At 33.8% G+C, this 13,283-nt stretch overlaps 1 protein-coding gene across 3 annotated transcripts in view; it reads right to left on the bottom strand.

Annotated features, from left to right (window-relative positions):
- The window catches only part of DESI2 (desumoylating isopeptidase 2), a 48,353-nt gene that overhangs the window by 19,490 nt on the left and 15,580 nt on the right, over positions 1-13,283 (bottom strand). The window lies entirely within an intron of this gene.

Genomic DNA, 13,283 nt, shown 5'->3' with positions numbered 1-13,283 from the left:
GCACATTCTCATATTGTAGGAGGAAGCATAAATGGAAAAGTCAATTTTTTCCCCTTTTAAATGGGAATAAAATTACATGATGATAAAAAATATTTGGCAAAGAATAAGGGACTTTCCTATTAGATCTCAAAATATTCACCACAACAATATGGCTATTGCAAGAATATCCTCAAATAATCCTTGTATATGTAAAAACATGAATTAATGAAAGGATAAGTTATTAAAATGTGTTGACAAAATTGATGAGTAAAAACAAAGAACTTCATATATCCAAAAGACTCTAGTGTGTCTAAAAATAACCATATACTAGAAGACAATAAAAGATTAGAAAAAAAATAAGATAACGAAAGTCAACATAAGTAACACAAAAAACCTAGAACTTTACAGGGGTAAAACACCAGTTTAATATAAAACATATGACTTTTTATTGTGTAAAACTATACATATATATAAGATCAAAAGACAAAAGGAAAAAAATTTTTAATACACCTAACAAAGATTAATACGAGACTTCAAGAGTTCTTCTCTATGTAAACCTACAGGGATCCTGGTTTTAGACAGTCAAAATTTGGAATGCAAGTTAGGAAAGTGAACCAATGCAATTTTAAAGGGAGGGTAGCACTAGTGTACATAGAAAGGAATTCCATAAAACATTTACTCAAATATATTTAATACCAGAATTTGGTCAGCAAAAGTTCAGACAGCCAGGTGTACCTGTAAATAAAACCTCAACTAGGAAAAGTAAATCCTACAGATGTGGGCAATTACAGAAGAAATTAGTGGTCAACAAACATGAACTAACAATCTTACTAGTACAGAAAAACATTAAAAATGCTAATGGTGTTGGTAAAGGTATGAGGAAGACAAGCACAAGTGCAAATCAATAACAGTTACTTAACCATTTCACGTCTTGGATCTAGTCTATAGAAATACTTGTACAAATGCAAAGACATATTCTAGAATATTAACTATAGTTGCAATAATCTAAATATCAAGAATGGTTAAATAAATTATGGTAAATCCATATTATAAAATACCATACAATTACCAAAAGGAATGAGGTAATAATATATAAGGATGTTAAAATAAACATACAAAAAGCTGGGTACTCCTATAATCTCAGAAATCTCATCAGCTTGGGTAGTTTAGTGAGACCCAGTCTCAAAATAAAAAAAATAGAAAGGGCTGGGGGTGTTGCTCACTGGAAGAGTGCTCTAGGGTTTAATTCCCAGTACCAAAAAAGAAAGAAAAGAAAAAAAAGTTAGCTACTTAAATGATTAAATGTAGATGTGAGGGCAGAGAATTTGGTAATCACCACTTTGTGGCCCTCGGTAAATAGATTCAGGCAAGGACCATGGAAGATAAAACCACTGGAAGAAGGGTGGTGGATAAATGATATTCATATGGATTCAAAGAATCCCCTTCCTCCCATTTTCCCTAAATTACGAAGAGAATACATACCTTTGCAATGGAAAATACGGTGACTATCACATTATCCAAATGACTTAACTGGTTATAGTCAGCTGTTCGACAAACTGATGCCATATGCCTCCCGACGTGGTGAAAACGCAAAGGCTACAGTATTTTCTCTGCTAGTTTTCTTGTCAAATGTGTTAAGTAGAATACAATCATAATGAAACATCAGGTAAATCTGGACAGTGTGACATTATACAAGAAAAGCAGCCTGGTCTTTTCAGGCAAAAGAATGGTGGCTATTCTTTTTTTAAATTTTTTTCAGTATCCAGGATTGAACCCAGGGGTGCTTAACCACTGAGTCATATCCCAGCCCTTAATTTTTTTTTTCTTTTTTTCATTTTGAGACAGGGTCTTGCTAAATTGCTTGGGGCTTCCCTAAATTGTGGAGGGATGGCCTTGAATTTGCAATCCTCCATCCTCAGTCTTCTGAGTGAGTTGCGGGATTATAGGCGTGCACCACCAGACCTAGTCTATTGGCTATTAAGATAACTATGTGCACTGAATGAACCTTGACTGGATCCTATATTAAAATAATAATAATAAAAAAAGCTAAGGTGATCGTTATTGGGACAACTGGGGTAAAGAAGAATACAAGCTATATATTAGATGATATTACAGTAATCAAAAAATTCCTGTGTGATAATAGTACTGTGTTTTTAGGTATAGACTGTCTTCTTAGAAAACACATACTGAAGTATTTAGAGAATTACTGTGTTTGTGACTTATTTTCTATATGACTCTCTTCTATAAGTGTATAAAAAAACAAATATGACAAAATGTTAAAAAACTTCTGAAGGTTTAAAAATTTTCAAAACAAAAAGTTAGGGGAAACTAAGGAGAATGATCTAGTCCTTTGCCTCCTTAAAACAGAAGATAGAACTTTCCAAGTTTCTCGCTATCCTCCTATTTTCTCTCCCTTTTCAAATTAAGAGAGCAGAAAATACCACAAAGAATCATGCTAGTCTGCAGAAAATTTAGGCTAGTCCCTCTCCCCACTCCTCAGTCAGTGGTTTCCTTGGCAGTCAACTTCTAGGACTCAAAAATGTTTTTCCAGTGGAGAAATCCCATTGTTTATATAGCTTGCAACCAATACCTTGTCTTGTATGCTACTGCCTTCCTTAAGCACAGCACTAACAGGACTTTTGTTCTGGGAGGAAACAGGTCTATCTTAAAGTAGTTTTTCCTCTTTTCTTATGTGCTTCTCTTTCAAGATATAGAATATTTCCCTAAAAGATATACATAATGATTTGCATGCAATAATTGAAAGGTTTCAAATTCCATTCCACTTACTTTCAGTACCACTTAATTTTAATAATCTCTCTTTTACTTGTTTACTTTTGGAGCAGTAAACAGTTTACAAAAGTGCTTTATAACAAATTTCTATCTTAGGAATCTAAAATGTTTTATTAGAAAAAAAAGGTTTTCATGGGAAAAAAATGATAACTTTTGGCAAGAGGGTTAAGATGGGAATACTCTTGTCAGAATGGGGACCCTGAACTCACAAATTTTTTATTTTCTTATTTCTTACAAATTAGTTTTTTCTAGTCTCTTCTTAGGGATCCTATGCTTAGAACTCCCTAAATGTTGCCTGGGTACTATACAACTCAAGTTGGAAATTTTCTTGCATTCAAGATCTTATATTCAGGTTGGAAGAATATAACTCACTGGTAGAGCACTTGTGTTGTATGTATGGGGTTCTGGGTTCAATTTCCAGTACTGCATAAAAGAAAAAAGAAGAAACAAAAAGGACATCACATTCTAAAAAATAAATGGTATGTGTTGACACATTTTTCTGTTAAATGGGAGAAACTTAAGCACAAGAAAGAATGTATCATTCCAAAATTTGGTCAGTACTTACAAATTTACTATGAGCTCTGGCCTATATAAAATCCCTAAAAAATTACTGAGACAGTACAATAAAAAATGAACTGTACAATAAAAAGTACAGAACAGGGCTGGGGATATAGCTCAGTTGGTAGAGTGCTTGCCTTGCGAGCACAAGGCCCTAGGTTCAATCCCCAGCACTGCAAAAACAAAACAAAACAAAACAAAACAAAACAAAACAAACAAACAAACAAAAAAACCAGAACAAAAGTACAATAAAAAATAAACAGCTTTGCAAATAGTAGTATTATCTCCATTTTCAGATGGCAGGCTGAACAATCAGGACAAGTGTTTTGTCCAAGGTTATAGAAAGCTTATAAGTTGTTAGGAAAGGAATTTTTAACCAAGATAATCCTTTGGATAGAATTAACACCGATATATACAGCCCACATCTAGATTTTTCTTTTCTTTTTTGATGGCTCTTTCAATACTCTGTGCTAGGTAGAAATTAATGATGTTAACTTCTTCACTGGTAGCAATAATAATGAGGAACTTACTATGCTTTTCACATTTTCTTTGTATTTTCTATCTCTAGAAAGGTCCCCAAATTTTAAGAGATAATTTCTTTATGAGGTTCAAGAAACTGTCTACTTACTAGTTGGAAGTAACCATCTCTATGAAGAGATGGCTCTACTAGCCTAATAAATATAAAGGATTATAAGGAATACTATATACAATTGTATGCTAGGAAATTATATAATGACCAAAATGGCAAATTTCTGCAAAGATACAAACTACCAAAACTAAATTAAGAAACAGAAAATCTGAATAGCCCTCAAATGAGAAAAATGAGTTAGTAATTTAAAAACTACCAGAAAGAAAAGGCCAGGACCAGATGACTTCATTGGCAACTCTATCAAATTAATAAGAATGAATACCATTTCTTCACAAACTTCTAAATATAGAAGGGAACACTTCACAACTCATTCTGAGGCCAACATTAAGGTGGTATTGGAACACAGGCAAATATCTCTTCCATCTGTTTACAGATTTAAAAACATTCAACAAAATGCTAGCAAATCAAACCTGGCAACACACCAAAAGGATTATGACCAAGTGGGATTTATCCCAAGAATGAAGGATTTAAGATTAAAAAAAAAAAAAAAAAAAAAAAAAAAGTCAACCAATATAATAGCCCACATCTCAACAGATGCAGATAAAATCCAATATCCTATCAACAAACTAGGAACAGGAAAAACCTACAACCTGATAAGGGGCATCTAAGAAAAACCCCCTAGCTAACATACTTAACAGTGAAAGACTGAATACTTTCCCTTTGAAAGATTAGGAATAAGACAAGGATGTCTGTTCTTGTCAATTCTATTAGACATGTGCTAGAGAGTCTAGGCAGGGCAATTAGAGAAGAAAAAGTAAAAGGCATGAAGACAGGAAAAAAAGAAGTAAAATTTTACTTCCAAATGACATCTTATGTACAAAAAAAAAAAAAAAAAAAAAAGAGATCCACTGAAAAACTATTAAAACTAATAAACAAATTCCATAAGGCTGTAGGGCACAAGATCAATATTCAAAAAAATCAAAGTGTATTTCTAAGTATCAGCAGGAATAACCCAAAAATGAAATTAACAAAATGATTCTGTTTATAGTTGGATCAAAAAACGAACTTGGATAAATTTAAGATTACATAACTTGTACCTGAAAAGTATAAAACATTACTGAAAGAAATGGAAAAATAACCCATGCGCATGCACCAGAGGGCTTTATATTGTTAAGATGGTAATACTCCCCCCAAATGAGCTGCAGATTCACTGCCATCCTTATTAGTCTTTTTTTCCCCCAGATATTAACAAACTAATCTTAAAATAAATGTGGAAATTCAAGGGACTCAGAATAGTCAAAATAATCTTGAAAATGTTGGAAAACTCACACTTTCTGATTTCAAAATTTGGCACAGAATTACAGTAATCAAGACAGTATTAAAATATATAAATACAGATATACAGATCAACAGAATGGTAGTCATAATTCAGAAATAAATCCTTACCTTTATGGATTATCTTTAAGAAGGCTACCAAGACAACTCAGTGGGGGAAAGAACTATGTTTTCAACAAATGGAACTGGGACAAATGGACACCTACATGCAAATAAAATGAAGTTGGAGTGCTACCTCACAAAATATACAAAAATTAACAAAAAATGGATCGAAGAACTGAATGCAAAAACTAAAACACTTAGAAGAAAACATAAGCATATCCTGATAATGCTTATGCAGTGATTTCTTAAATCTGATGCTAAAAGCACAACAACAAAACATAGTTAAATTGGATACCAGCAAAATTAAAAACTTTTGTTTCAATGTCACTATCAAGAAGTGAAAAGGTGAACCAAACATGATGGTGCACACCCTAAATCCTAGTGACTGGGGAGGTTGAGGCAGGAGGACTATACATTCAAGATCAGCCTCAGCAACTTAGCAAGTTTCTGTCTCAAAATAAAATAATAAAGTGTAACTTTACACTGAGTGTAACTCAGTGGTAGAATGCCCCTGGGTTAAATCTCTAGTACAAAACAAACAAAAGAAGTGAAAGGGTATGCACAAATTGGAAGAAAACATTGACAAATCATATCTCTGATAAGGGACTGCTAACATATTAGGAATCATTTCATATGCATTCACCTGAGTATAACTTTTAAAAGGCAGATAATAAAAAATGTTAGTAAGGATGAGAAGAAATCAAAATTCTCACACATTACTGGTGGGAATGTACTGGTACAGCTGCTTTGGAAAAATGGTTTGGCAATTTGTTAAAAAACCATACATAGAATTAACATGTCACCTAGCAATTTCACTTCTTCACAAATATATGAGAGAAATGAAAATATATAGTCACATAAAAATTTGCAACCAATATTCACGGCAGCATTTACAGTAAAAAAAGCAGAAATAATCTATTTGTCCATCGGTTGATGAATGGATAAATAAAATGTGATAAATCTGTACAATACAGTAATCATCTCTCAATAAAATTAATGAAGTATTGATGTATACTACAACATGAATGGATCTTGAAAACATTAAGCTAGGTAAAGAAACCCATTATGAAAGACCACATATTGTAATTCTATGTATACAAAATACCCAATCATACAGGTAAATCAATACAAAGTAAATTGATTTGTGGTTACTTATGACTGGGAGTTTGTGGGGCAGGGAGGGAGATATAAGGAGTGACTGCTAATGGGTATGCATTTTCTTCCTGTGGTGATGAAAATTTTTTAAAATTGTGGTGATGATGGCTCCACAACTCTGAATATACTAAAATCCACTGGTATATTTTAAATTGGTATATGAATTCTATATGAACTAATGAAGCAGTTAATAAAAAATAACATCAGTTTATTCAAGTAAAGGATTTATTAATTTCCATTTTTGTTTTTTAACAGGCAAACTGTATATTTAACTAAACAAAAAGTATTTTATATATACCTTAAGTCCCTTAAGGATAAAAGATAAAATTTCCTTCCTGTATTCTTTAAAAAAAAAAAAAAAGTAATTTGGTATTACAATTAGGTTTTTCTTCTGTTAGCAAAATGGGAACCAAGAAAGTCATGAAGAATAAAGTTTCCATTTCCTTGTTCTTATTACAAGATGTGGTCCAATGTAAACTTTACTATGAGGGAGACAATCATATGCTGTATACCAAAGCTTCAAAGACAGACCTCATATATAATAGTGATTCCATAAGATTTTACAAGAGCTAAAAAATTCCTATTGCCAAGTGATCTCATGGCCATATTAAGGTCATAATGCAACATATTTATCACATGTTTGTTGTGATGCTGGTGTAAACAAACCTGTGGTTGCTGACTGTATATAAGTATAGTACAAATAATTATATATAGTACATAATACTTGATGATAAACCACTGTTACTGGTTTACATTTATACTACACTACACTACACTACACTCTTTTCTGTTGTATTTGGGTGTAATCCTTTTAAAGAAAAAAGGCTTACTATAAAACTTGATGCCCTGTTACATGGACAGGAGTCTTATATATCTCGTTTACCTTGTAGCAGACATAAGGCCTTTACCACCAAAAAAGAGGCCACTTTGGGTGACTGACCAGGACCATCTAGGTTTGTGTAAGTATACTCTATGATGTTTGCACAACAAAAAGTCTGATAATACAAACAGGCAATTAATTGTGTGTTCCCTTGTTAAGCAATGTATACCCTATATGCAGATTATGGACAAGGGACTCTCAAGGAAAAAAAAAAAAAGGTGAAAACCAAAAGTACTAGGTACCCAAAACATTTTTGAAATAATAGAAAAGAGAAACCACAATTTGTTTCCTGAATTCTCTATTCCCAATCAAAAACCTTTAGATAGATTACTTCTTAAATTATAGACTGCATTTCCAATTCAAACTAGCTGCCTTCTACCTTTGCTTTTAGTTACAAGGAAAACAGGATATAAAAAAAGTAACACCTCAACAATTGCAGGAAAAAACAATTCTAAATATATATTCTGGTGTGCTACCTTTGCATACATGAATAGCAGCACATTTCTGAAGAAATTTTTAGAATTTACATTGTGCAGTGAGTAAATCAGATGCTTTTATTTGGTGTGATAGAGTCAGAAAAAAGGGTAAGTCCTTCAGGAAGAACTGGTCACAAAAAGATATGCCCTCCAAATGTTTCTGTTCCTGTTAGGGCTTCCTAGATCTATTATTAGAGAACACGCCTGGAAGGCTCAATCTTTATACACTGGGCTGGCTGCCTGTGGAAGACATGAGTTTAATTCAAGGTCAGCATGCCTCTAAGTCCTGCCAAGGCTATGTAGACAATATGGATGGTGCCTGTTTAAGTGGAGATTTAATGAGTGGAGATAACTATAAACAAACAAAAGCATACGAAGATCGAATCTTTTACTGAATGATTTCAGTTGTAAAACTCCCCTACCATAATGACTGTTGCTAGTTACTTGCACTGAAGTAATCATTATATGATAAGATTTGTGAAAATTAGGAGTAGTGTTTCCATTCTTTGTCATTTCATTAATTATTTTACTGTTATCAAAACTTATTTCACACAGCACCTCTCCAGCAATGGTTTCCCTATAAAGCTCACAGTCATCTCATATTTGCTATGTGGAAATTCATATTTTTGTAGAACACCATGTAATACCAATCTGCTTAACTTCATTTACAAACTACAATTTTCTAACATAAAATATGAAAATATTATAAATATGCAAAATGAAATCATGGCCAAGAACATGTATCCACTAAAAACAAACAAGTTGAAGTAGCTATGACTGAATGTTAGCAAGATTCCTGTTCATTTGTGTTTATTTTGTTGTCTCAATAGGAACAGATGTCAAAAGTTTAAAAACACATACTTGGGGAAAAAATGAATAATCTAGGATATTTTATCCAAATACAGTTGTTGCATTAAAAACTAATCAGTGACCAGGAATGCTTGCAGTGAGATAAGAAGGTCTCTAAACAATGTCATAATGAAGGAAATGGAGAGAGGAAGCTGGCTTATTTCCCTCATTTCCAATCTTTAGGTGAGGATCTACACAGAATGACCTTGTTTATAAAGTAAAATATAAAACCTCTGAAGAAATCTACGTGCCGAGCACTCCCCAAGCTATCCTACATATATATCCCTCCTGTTTGCAGGTACAGTGTATCCAGGTCTGCTACTGAGGAGTGAGTAATAAAATGTCCAAAACCTGTCTGTCAAGTCTTCCAAGTTCTTTCTTTGGGATCAGTAATCAGTATGCTTGGGCCATTTGCTGTCCTGGGGTTGAATGACAGTCCTAGAAGCTAACTTTTTATTTGAACTGGGGAAAGACCATTTTTATTCCTAGAGTGTGGTGGTCCAGGTTTAAGAGTACAATTAGTGTTTAATAATTAGTTTAGGGACTATTGCTTTGAAACGACTGTGGAAGATGGGATGAAGAGTTATATATAGTGACGGTAAGGATGAGAGTTACACATAATGATACCAAGGGCCAGCCTTGCAGAGGAAACTGATTACACAAAAGCAATGCTGTGCAAGAAAGAACATTAATGGCAGGTTCACTAACTGAGGATAGGATCTATGTACAAATTTATCCAGTACTGACAACTATATAATCCCTCAGAGGTATTACATGAGAAATCAGAAATTTTCATATGAAAGTTAGTTTACAGTTCAATTCTTCTCAAACCCTTCTTAATATACCAAAGGAAAACAGTGAACCAGTAAGAGGTTACCACAAAACAGCCTCTCTCAAATCACTAAACAACAAAGGAGTCACCACCTATTTCAACCATTTGTGCTGAGGTTATTACCTGGTCAGTTTAATCTAAGGATCTGTTCCCCTGGGGGGTCAAACTGGAAAGTCCACAATGTCTCCCTATTCCTCTTTAGATCAAAAGGGCATTTCTTCTATATTTGAATGAATCTCAAAAGATTATCTAAGTATTATAATGAATATGAATAGAAGCATTGAACTACAATAGAAAAGACACTGGATTGAGAGAAGACTTGGGTATTTTGCCATGGTTTTCTCATATATGTTTGGCAATTTTTTAAGGTATTCAATCTGTCTGTTGGGTTAAACAGTTAATCAGTGCTTAGGAAAGCTTTCAGTAAGGACTCAAGGAAAAAAAAGTGGTAATGAAGGAAATGGAGAGGGGAAGCAGGAGGTGAGAATCAAAGCATAGTGACCTTGTTTGTAAAGTAAAAGAATGTACTCATAAACTATCTGAGGAAATCCACCTACACAGTAGGCATGCAACCTATCCTACATATATTTCCCATTTATAGGTGTTGTGTGGTGCTCCATCGTATCCTGGTCTACCAGTGTATAAAAAATGTCTAAAATCTCCATTGAGAGCTCCAAATTCTTTTTTGGGGGACTGGTAAACAGCATGCTGGGGCATTTGCAATCCTGGGGCTGAAGTCTCAATAAGTTTTATTCTAACTCAGAATCCTGGAGCCAGAACACCTTGGTTCAAATTCTGGTTTCATGTTTTACTAGGTGTGTGATCTGAAGAAAGACATTTATCTTCTCTGTTCCTTGATGTCCATATCTACAAGATGGGATAATAAGTGGAATCTACCTCAGAGGGCTGTTGTAGGGTTAATAGAATTAACATGTATAAAGTACTTAGAAGTGGGCTGGGGTTGTGGCTCAGTGGTGGAGCTCTTGCCTGGCATGTGTGAGGCACTGGGTTCAATTCTCAGCACTGCATATAAGTAAATAAAATAAAGGTCCATTGACAAAAAAAAAAAGTACTTAGAAGAGTGCTTGACACAGGGTAAACATTACTATGTTAGAAGTAGCAAACATTTATTGGCAGTATCATCCTTGTGTAATATTTCTGTTCTACATATTGGGAAAGGTTGTATGCATGTGTAAATAAGCAATTTGGGTTATCCTTGAAGTCTCAGAATTTTCAAGAATCTTTGGGAACCGAAGTCAAATTACCAAGAGTGGTGACTCACTGAATTGAATAGCAAACAATGACAGAGTTAATTTGACTCTACTTTAAGACTCCTACAAGAATTATTCATATTCTTGAGAAGTACAGATTTGAGTACAAGGACTCTTTAAGGCAGTGGTTTATAGGATGCCTGTATGTGTGAGGGACATGAGTAGAGGCTGAAGAACCTCATCTACTTTGGTTCTAAAATCGTATAGTCCTGTACTTACTTTCTGAAGTTGATGGGAGATGGTAAAGTACTTGGATAGGGGCCAAAGAAGGATCACTCAGGCACACTTTATCTCCTCTAATACCAATAACGGTCACTGAAGTCTAGAAGGCTTTTAAAAAGCATTCTACTGAAGTATTAATCCAATAGAAAGGAAAAGGAAACACTTCATGGGGAAAATATGTGGGAAGGCAATAAAAATCAGTTAATAAATAAATAAACAAATAAATAAAAATCAGTACCAAGTGCTTTTGGGCTTAATCTTGCCTCAATGCAAAAAAAAAAAAAAAAAAAAAGGCCTAAATATTCCTATTCATTTCTTTAAGCACTGTGTATAAAAGTGAACTGATTGTGCTATATTACTATCATGTTACTCTTGGACAGAGAACTTTCATTAAATTTCATTATAGTCAATGATTTGACATCAATTTATAAAAACTTTATGCTTCCCGTTTGAAAGCAATAATGTTGCTATCTCCCTAGTGTGGAACTTAAAAAACACAAATCTAACCATTTAGGGCCTAGGCCCTTCTTCCTATAAAAGGTAGTATTAAATAATCTGAATAAGTAGAAAGTATGACTTGTTTTCTCCTCAAAAACAGAACCAGTGTTTATGTTAGCTACTAAGTAGATTAAAGCAAGTGTTTGATTTACTCCCTCGAAAAGGTGCTTAGGGTACAGAATGTTTTCAATTATTGAGTTTAAAAACCTCAAATAAATTTTAAATAATGGAGATTGTGGGCTAATTACTACACTGCTGTCTCAAACTGTCCTTGAAGTTCACATTATTAATCTACCTCATGAGGTCTTTGGGGTACCACTGAATTGAGGCCAAGATAATTTTATAGGAAAGACTATATAACAAATAGTAAATCATGCTAAAATGCTATCAAGGGTGCCTTAGGATGGGGTTAATCATAGATCAGTTAATAAAAAACTCGCTCGTATCTTTTTGAGACGAAACCATAAACATATAGGGCTATGTCTGTTAACCAGCTTTATACCACATGTAGATCCTATTCCACCTTAGTACCTCTAAGAAAATGTCCAGTCTTCTCATTGCCAGAGAATATTATTGAAAACAAACGCATCACTCACTAGGTCTTAGGGGAAAATTTTTTTTTTTTTTGTCGTGCTGGGGATTGAAGCTAGGGCCTTGCATGTGTTGCTCTATCACTGAACAACTTCACAAGCTTGGGGGGAAAATCTCTATATAACAAAAACCATTTCATTGTTATTTATACATTATTGATAATTTTTAGTACTAAAATGCCTTAATGTTTGTGAAAGTAATTGCTTTATTCCTGATTACAAAATACGTGCAGTAAATTTTTAGTTGATGTTAAGTTTTGCAAATGTTCTGGGAAGTTTTTTTTTTTTTTCCCTTTTAAGACTATACACAAACATATATATATTAAGGTTAACATAGCATAATTACTAATTTGCTGGGGCTGACCCCCATTTACACCTGTTTTAGCACAATTATTCAGCCTGCACCCTCTTATACTCTCAAGACCCAGGTCTGGTGAAAAATTTGAAGTTAGTCTTAAAAGTGTAACTTAACTTTGACTCTCTCTTTTTTTTAATTTTTAAAATTTTTATTTTTTTAACTTTAACTTTGACTCTTAATAGCTTCTAAGCACTTGTCCTGAATTCATAAATGGAAGTATAAAAAAAATGACACGCTATGTTTACACGATAGACTAAAATTTAAGGAAGTGTGCTCCTGTGTATTTTGGATAGAGCTAAAATTTCCTTCTCCTTAGCCATTAGGCAAATTAATTTTTAAAAATCAATTATAGTTGGTCACAGTGGTGTTTGCCTGTAATCCCAGCTGCTCAGGAGGCTGAGACAGGAAGATTGTGAGTTCAAAATCACGTCAGGAAAAGTGAGGCACTAAGCAACTCAGTGAGACCCTGTCTCTGAATAAAATACAAAACAGGGCTGGAGATGTGGCTCAGTGGTCCAATGCCCCCAAGTTCAATCCCTGGTACCAAAACAAACACAAAAAACCCAATTATTATATTTGTAAAGGATCTAATTTTTAGGGCCTACAACAAACTAGATCCAGGATCACTATAAACTGTTAAAGAACAGATTTTAAATGGTCTAATCAGCTAGGTGCAGTTGTATGGTCTGTGATCCCAGTGATTCAGGAGGATCACAAATTGAGGCCAACCTGGGCAAATCAGAAAGACCCTAAAATTAAAAACAAACAAACAAACAAAGTGGGGATGTAGCTCAGTGGT

The sequence above is a fragment of the Sciurus vulgaris genome, assembly GCF_902686455.1.
Source record: "Sciurus vulgaris genome assembly, chromosome: 12".
NCBI classification, from domain to species: Eukaryota; Metazoa; Chordata; class Mammalia; order Rodentia; family Sciuridae; genus Sciurus; species Sciurus vulgaris.
Note: the sequence above shows the minus strand (reverse complement) of the source record. Positions and strands in the feature narration are given on the sequence as shown.